Source organism: Megascapheus bottae, chromosome 11 (genome assembly GCF_031878675.1).
Source record: "Megascapheus bottae isolate mThoBot1 chromosome 11, mThoBot2.hap1, whole genome shotgun sequence".
Taxonomy (NCBI): domain Eukaryota; kingdom Metazoa; phylum Chordata; class Mammalia; order Rodentia; family Geomyidae; genus Megascapheus; species Megascapheus bottae.
The window spans coordinates 27,279,407-27,288,491 of record NC_143519.1 but is presented as its reverse complement, the minus strand read 5'-3'; the positions used below and the strand labels follow the sequence as shown (position 1 = coordinate 27,288,491).

The 9,085-nt window shown below is 32.5% G+C and overlaps 1 pseudogene; it reads right to left on the bottom strand.

Annotated features, from left to right (window-relative positions):
- Positions 1-4,587: 4,587 nt before the first annotated feature.
- On the bottom strand, positions 4,588-4,711 carry LOC150056851 (U2 spliceosomal RNA; annotated as a pseudogene).
- Between the last annotated feature and the right edge of the window lie 4,374 nt (positions 4,712-9,085).

Here is a 9,085-nt window from a genome sequence, read left to right as displayed (position 1 = left end):
AACTTTTCTAATTGATTAGTAGTAACCAAGAAAAGGAAACCATTTCTCTCAAAGCTTTAAAAAATGTTTAATGATATTAATATATTTATAGGTCCTGTTTGTTAATCATTGACTTTAAAGCTACTGGAAACGTTATGGGCTCTAAATCTTCACTGTTATGTTTATATACAAATTTCTTTAGATTAAATATTAAAAATAATAACTATTTATATAAAATACAAGCTTTTCATAATTACTTTTAAAGCATTTTTAGAATCACTAATGCCTAGATTCCTAAACATTATTTGGTTGAAAACTAAAGAAGAAATACCTTATTTGGTGCTGTTAAACTAATAAAATGCCAAGAAGCACAAAGTCAGGTGATGCATACATATTCTTTTTAAATCAGGAATTCAAAGGCAGACTAGTCCAAAGCAACAGGAGACCCAGTCTTCTGTTGGAGAACATAGAATATAATATGCAAAGGCTGCCCTGGGATGCAGTAGAGGAATGAGAGACAGAATGGGGAGGGACAGAGGGAAGGAGAGAGAGAGTGAGGAACAGAGAGAGAGGGAGGGAGAAGACTAGGGAGAGAGAGAAAAAGATGTGCAGTTTCTGCACATCCAGGAACAAAGAATATTGACAAATGGGCTAAAATGTTGACTGAATGGCAGATACATCTTCAAAGTTGGAAAATGAGGATTGCTCTGAAGGGATTTCAAGTGCACTTTTTCTTGACACCATCTGTTTACATCCCAAGTGGTATAGAGAAGTTGCAAATATAATCTCTCCTTCCCCAGAGACTGAGGCATATATACCAAGAGCAAAGGTCTACCCTTCACTCTTCTAAGGAAAGCCAATCCAAGGATGCCCTGAACACTATAATTTTGAATTTCCTCTCTCATAATTCAGATCCTGCAACTACAGGTGATGCAGACAGAGTCATTGCTGAAGTTTCGGCCTTGTAAATTCTCTCTTTTAATCCAAATCACTAGCTATCCTGTAAACTCCTCTGTGAATTTGCCAGGGGAAGAACATCAGGCCCTTCACATTTGCAGATGTGAAAGATCTATCCTTTATGGATTACTCGAGTAAATGTTTTAGTAAGTATGTACCATGTGTTAGCCATAAGAGAAAATGTTGGGAAAATTATGATAAACATGACATAGATAACATCCTAAAGTTATCTCTGATGTAGCAAGCAAAATAGCAAAGAATGTAATCATACAATGCATCTCTATTTGATAGACAGTCAAAGTGCTGTGAGAAAATAGATTAATCAATAAAAATGTGTTTCTGAAAAGTAGTTGAGGGATATAGAACTGAATTTTGTGTAAGTGTAAATAACATTACATAGAAGAGGTGTATTTTGGTTAAGAAATGGAATGAATCTCCCTTAAGCATTTTCAGAGTGTTCTAAGAATCTATGAATTAATGACAATGCAAAGGCAAAGAAGTTGGTTATACTTGTCAATGGGCTCCACCAGAACAAAGATAGCTATCCAGTACTTGCTGAGTGCAATTGTGCTTACAGCAGAAAATACGGTTAGACATGTTTTTTTATTTAACTAAACCCATTGGCTCCTGAACTAACAATAAGGTAGCTTCAGTTATATAATCTTATTAGAAAATGTATCACACTAACAAGAGCTTTATAATGTGTGATTGTTTTGCTTAATGTACTATGTTATTTCTCATCTCTTTATTGCCCCTTGGTTAATATCATATTGTTACAGTATCTGACCTTGTTATCTGGTATATGGTATATATGTTTGTTTATTTGAAATAGGAAAGGGAAGGGGGAAACAAGATGAGGGGAGTTGGTGGGGGGAGAGAAATGGGGACAAAAACATGAGAAGAGATATCAATGTATGCGAAGTAATGCATCCTCTATCTGGCAAATATAACTGTAACCTCTCTATTAATTGCAATAAAAATGAATTGTGAAAAAAAGAAAATGTATTGCACTGTCGTATAAATGATATACTATCCTGCTGCCACATTGAGCACTTAAATGACTCCCTCTTCCTCTTCTTCCTCCACTTCTTCTTCTTCTTCTTCTTCTTCTTCTTCTTCTTCTTCTTCTTCTTCTTCTTCTTCTTCTTCTCCTCCTCCTCCTCCTCCTCCTCCTCCTCCTCCTCCTCCTCCTCCTCCTCCTTCTCTTCCTTCTCCTTCTCTTCCTTCTCCTTCTCTTTCTCCTTCTCCTTTCCCTTCTTCCCCTTCCCCTTCCTCTTCCTCTCCTCCTTCTCCTCTTCTGCTGCCTCCTCCTCCTTCTCCTCCTCCCCTCCTCCTTTTCTTTCTCCTCACCCTTCTCCTCCTCATCTTCATCCTCCTCCTTCTCCTCTCTTCCTTCTTCTTCCTCCTCTTCTTCTTAATTAGCAATAGTAGCACTTGAACTAAGATCCTCTAAGATCCTCATAATTTGGTAGAAAAGCAGTCCTACCACTTGATCTACACCTCCAAGCCATTTTTACTTCTGCTATTTTCAAGTAACCATATAATTTGCCTTTGCACTCCTAATGAATAGGAGGATATTACTACTAACATTAAATATACATAACATTTTTAGTAGCTTGTTGCACACATTAATGTTAAGCATTATTTACATTTATTTGCATTTCACAGAGGCAGATTATAGCTCTTTCAGTAAATTGTTAATAAATACTATAAATTAAAAAAGTCTTAGGTAAATTATTTTCTGTCTTAAAATATGTATGAAGGGGTGAGTTTCATTTAACATCTAATCAATGCAATTGATATGAAAAATATTAAGTGATTATTTCACTAAAACTAATTATTATATTTGTAAATCTAGTAATGTTCCTTAAAATAACCAAGTATTTTTACAATGTTATATAAGAAAACTACAAATGAAATAGCTTTTGTAAACTGTAAATGATATTATTAGAGATGATTATTGAAAATGAGTAAATTCAGGACTAGTATTTTGTAAAAGATTGACAGTTTAAAGAATAAGTCATGAACAAACAAAATATGTAACACTGATTTTATTTTCTACAAAATGCACTAAAATTAGCATAATTTGGTATAAATTGATTTAAATTGCTTGATTTACTCCTGCAAAAATGATTATATCTCATTATATAATTGCTGTAGGTTTATCCGTATATAACTTAAGTGCAATGTGATATTTGCTGAGACCTTATTTTTGTGATAAATATTTTTGGTTGTCTCCAATTATAATAAAACAAAATTCATTCATTTTCATAACTCCCATTGCTTAGCTTCCTCTGTGCCTGGCTACATCAGAGCTGCTGAATATGCACAAGTAAGAGAATGCTGACTGGAAATGACACAGAAGAATAATAATACTGGACTTCTAAAATAATGTTATAAATTTTATTAATTCTAGATACACTTTTAATTTTATGAACTCAGAAAATCCTTCTGATTTCATGGGAACTATGAACTGATTGTCTAAATCTAAATTCAAAACCTATTTCTAACATCAAATATCCTAACTGAAGCCAAAATTTATTCATACACCATGAAGAAAAGAATTAAAACTAAGGTGACTTCAATGTGAGCCAAATGGCATAATGAACCTATAAAATGCTTAGTGAAATGCAGTCAGGCTTGGAGATGTGTTTACCAAAAAGGAGTGCTCTGCTTTCCGATTTATTATGATATTTTACTGATTTAAAACATATTTACTGAAACTCAATCAACATCTTTAATTTACATAAACCACAGCATATAAAATGAAAATGGATTTATAAAAGGGTGTATTGTATCAGTCCCAGTAATTAAAGAGAAAGCTGTTTTAAAAAACCTTAAAAATATATTTAATAAAGAATACCATCAATATATATTGCCATAAGAGTTAATAATACTGCAGTAGGATCCATAAAAGCTATCTATCTTTGTTTTGTTGTTTGAAACCAGTGAGCTAAATATTCTGAGAAAAATTTGGTAATGTATGTATGAGTCAAATAGGTATTTTTTTAATTTACTTTTTACCTTCAGTAAGTTGAAAAGGATGAGACAGTTCTTGTTTACTTGTAAGAAGTTTGTTCTAAATGAGGTTCAACTCTTCAGACTGTTAAAACAAAGATTAACATCACATAACATACATCTTCTTCTAGAAGCTATGGTGTCTATTAAATGTAATTACCTTTCTCCATGGCTTTAAATTGACGGCAGATTCCAAATGAAGGTGGCTTCTATTAAATTTAATTACTTCCCCCTGACGCTTACTTGGCAAAACTTAGACAAGTAATGAAAGTGCATTCCATAAAAAGCTGCATGGTTAAGGTGTGGCTATTATATTAGTAATGTTATTACTGAAAACAAATATGGTAAAATATAAAGTACAACTTATATCATTTATGTATTTTGTGACATGACTGCTAAATTAATAATTTATGTATAGTTATTTAACATTTAATCTGTAGGTTATACTGGTTATGATATAAATATAAGATATGACACATGTTTCATAAAGATTCATCAAATGCTTTCTTATAACACAATGACCTTTCTCTCATGCACTGAAGTTCTTATTTTAAATCAATATGATACAATGAAAGAAAAAAAAAGAATTAGAAAAAAACGCAATTGGTACTAGCTATATGATTAGAACTTTCTGAATGGTTACCAGAGCTAGAAGATAAAACATTATTTCTCAGTCTACTTAAAATAAACATTATAAATCTTGCTAGAAACATAAAGGATACTACATTTGATCTTAGCCAAAAGGCCTAGAAGAGATTTGTTCTTAGTGTAATGTTATTTGTCTTCTCTTTTGTTGCCCTTTGGTTAATCTTATATTGTTATCAGTATCTGACTTTGTTGCCTAGTATATTGTATATAAGTTTATATTTGTATATGTTTGTATTGTATATAAGTTTATATTTGTTTATTTGAAATAGGAAAGGGAAGGGGGAAACAAGATGATTGGGAGGGGATGAGAGAAGGAAACGGGGGTATAAAACATGAGAGAGGGTATCAGTGTGTGAGAAGCGATGTATCCTCTGTCTGGGGAATGTAACTGTGACCCCTCTATACATTACAATAAAAACATAAAGGAAAAGTGTTAACTATGTTTTTATAAGTTTCTTTACCTTCAAAAACTATTTCAGATAGGTAATTTCTGGTTCTAAATCTAAGGTTTATACATAGTGCCAGTCCTGGGGATTGAACTCAAGGTCTGGTCACTGTACCAGAGCTTTTTGCGAGAGCTAGCATTCTACCACTTGAGACATAGCTCCTCTTCCACCCTTTTTGGTGGTTAGTTGAAGACAAGAAGCTCATGGACTTTATTGCTCAGAAGACCTCAGACTCCTGAGAAGTTAGGATTACAGGCTTGACTTGCTCAGCTTAATTTCATGCATTCATTAATCATTTAATGAACAACTTTTTCTGTGGTCACTACGAATCATTCATGTATTTCAGCTATAGGATATTTGGTGAAGGAAGAGTCAGAGCATTAAAGTCTTTTTTTGTCATTCCAGGGAAGACCTTGTAAGTCTCCACAATAGATCATCTCAGCCTCAGAAATACCCGTGTCCCCCACTTTCTTATTGGTGGATATGTATTAGACCAAACCTGATTATCCAATCACAAATATAGGACATACAGGTAATGTCTTGAGACTTATTACACCTTTCAGAATTTTCTAATTTCCAGGGATATCTACTATATCCCCTAAATGATTTCTTGACATGAAACCTCTTAACACTGGTTGACATGAGAAGATATGAACTTTTATCCTGAGGCTCATAGGATATATCAGCTAATGGTGAAGTTTGGCTTAAGAAAACTCTACTAGCTGAATTTCCTCATTTTTGTCATACTCTGATACATGTTATGCTAGGTCTTGGTACTTTATAATATATATTAGATTTTCTATGGCTTACTTCATCAATCCCATGTTAAGAATACTCATTTATTTCTCTCTCTTACTTTTGCTCTGGATTTCTGTTAAACATCACATAAAAATCAACATAACATTGTGTTAAAATAGTAATGAGTGTTGAAATGTGGAATGCAAATATCATTAAATTATATAAATTCAGAGACTTCTTGAAATTTCTTAGCTATTGCCTTATTCATTGTTCTTTACTACAGTGAAAAATAAATATATAGATAAATAACCAAATAAATAAAAACATGGAAGCTCTTTTTTTAATTTAGACTTTTTACTGTATTTTATTGTTGAAATAACAGTTAAATTTGTAACCCCTTTTCATCTTTTGACCCCTTTCCCTCCCCTCCCACTCCCAGTCATCTTGTTCGACTTTTCCCATTATATGAATGGAAAAATCTATCTTCCTTACATTGCACGTAAAAGAAGTGAAGTAAATTGATCAATTTAATTAGACAAACTGAGTGTCTACTAAAATTTAATAACAAGTTTGAATTATTATGGGCAAAGTTGAAAAGCATCCATAGAAATACACTAGGTGATAACATCAAAATTATTTTAACAGTTTAAAAGGACAAGTTTTTCTTTTTTCTCTATGCCGATGAAGTCTACTATAATATGTTAATTGGTTTCCTATATTGGATTAAGGTTTTGATAACAAGAGTTAGAATGTATATTTCATTGTATTCCTTTTAGTGAAGGCAATAAAAATCTTAAACAGACAATAGAGGACAAATTATTGATAACTTGACTACAAAATCTGTCTCAGCTGGCACCCCAGAAGTCAAATGAGAATCTGATCCAGTTTGTTTCATAAGGCAGCACCTTAAGGTTGGCTGTGGAATGCCAAGAGACCTTAAGTTTCTTTTTGAAGATTATTTTCAGGGCTGCAGGGAACAGGAAATAAATTTGTAGGCTGTATTAGATGCAATCTCTAATAGGAGACATCTGTACAACTAGACATCAAAGAGCTCTAGCCTCTGAAAAATGATTGATGAAAGATAAAAATTATTTTACTGGACAAAATAGCTAGAAACCTGGCCATTTTCAAATTAGGAATGAGATGGAAAGAGACAAATATTTGGAACAGTTGGAGAATCTATAAACACTGCTCATTTTCATGCAGAGCTGCTTTATTCAACTATTACAATTACAGGCAAAAGCCTTGAGAACATTTAAAATGAAGAATATGGCTGAAGAAAATTCATATATTCATATATAACTTTAAGTCTAATTTCAACACAGGAGTTATAGAGGTCTGTTGGAATCTTGATAAACAAAATTAAATCATAGAATTTGCGTACCAGCTTTGATTCATTTGTTTAAAAAACAAAAGCAGGATCATGCCAGATATTCATGAAGTGTGAAGTTTTTATTTCAATTAAGTTTAATATATAAGCTTATAATTTCATCATGCCGCACAATATATTTTTGATACCTTAATGGACATGAGATATTTCCTCAGGTTCTATTTTGTTGGTTGGTGCATTCAGAAAGACCAGTTTGTAAGAAGAACAGAAATTCTTCAGTGGAATAGGGATGAAAGAAGAATCACTTTGAGTTTTTAATTTCAATAATTTAATTGCAAGCTGACACACAAAGCAAAACATGTGCTAGGAAATGTTTTCTTCAACTGCTTTCCTCTAAGGTAAGACATTGTGATACTGTCATAGCTAAAGAAAAAAATGTTAACAAATAAAAATATCAAGAATTTATTTTGCTTCAACTCCAGGCCTCATGCTTTTCTTACTTGGCTTTTTGACTATGGCCAGCATTCTACCACTTGAGCCACATCTTTAATTAGGTTTTTGTTTGGTTTTATGGAAATAAGAGTCCCATGGATTTGTCTGTCTGGGAAATCTCTGGACCACAGTACTCAGATTTCAGTCACCTAATAAGCTAGGTGTGTAACTAGGTATATAGCTAGGTATATAGGTGTGATCCACCAGCTAACACTTATAGCAATGTAGATTTACATCAAGAGGCATTAGAAAGCTAAATACTATTTTTTTCTGATATAAGTTAGTGAGAAAATTAGCCACTATTTATTGGAAAGAACATTTAGTTGCATCTAGGTGTATGAATTCTTTATTAGATACATACTAATATAGACTCTCAGATATAAAGTTAAACATCAGTATATGTACAAACATTGCATTCAAAAATTGATCCTAAAACATGCAATCCAAATTAGCAGATAATTTTCATTTATATACAAACATTCTAGGTTCTAAATAGATATTAAAATTGCTTATTTCAGAAATAGTAAAGAGGGACAGCAGTAATTGCAAAGATAAAACAGCAATTGACATTCTTAAAGTATTTACTTACAGTGACTAAAATGGTTACAATAGGTAACTTCATCATTGTATTTAGTGAATGTGAATTATTTTTCCTCTGGAGAAAACAAGCCCAAATTTACTCATAATCATTAATAGCGGTAAAAACCAGAGAAGAATGGAACAGTCACATTCAAATTGGTTATGAAACCAATTCTCCTTTGGAATATGCCTTAATGAAATTCAGAAATAGTAAACTACACATTGAGTACAAGGATCCATGATGTAGACCAAAATATTTCCTTTCAATGGAAGGGACTATCCTCAAAATGCTTTACATAATCTCTTATTGCAATAGCTACTACTAGGCATACTGCTTAATCACCACTATTAAAAACAAAAAGGAATGTAATAATATCATGTCTCCAAAAATCCATGTACAAGAAAGAGATACATATGGATTAGATGTTAGTAGACCCCAACTCATGATTTTCAGGAACTCTGGTCAAGATCAGTCTCTTCAGCCAGAATCAAATGTCCTGAAGAAATCCTTCAATCACTTCCATGAAGTTGACTTCTTGTAAACAATTGACTGGTTTTACTCGATGATCATGTATATCAATAAAAATCCCTTTGATACTACATAGTAAATTTCTCATTCCAAATATAAAATCTAGTTCAGTTTCCAAGGAACTAGATAACCTAGTTCCTTGTGCATCCTACTTCTATGATTTCTGAAACAACAGAAATTTAATAAATGGAAAGAAAAGGATTAGGATCAAATTTCTTAATGTTATTAACTGAACATAGCCTGTTATAGTTTATACATAACCTATTAAAATAGTCTGTTTGCCACTCTTAAAGAAATTACAAAGACAGGAGATGGTGGATCACACCAGTAGTCCTAGCTACTCAGGATACTGAGATATAAGGATAATAG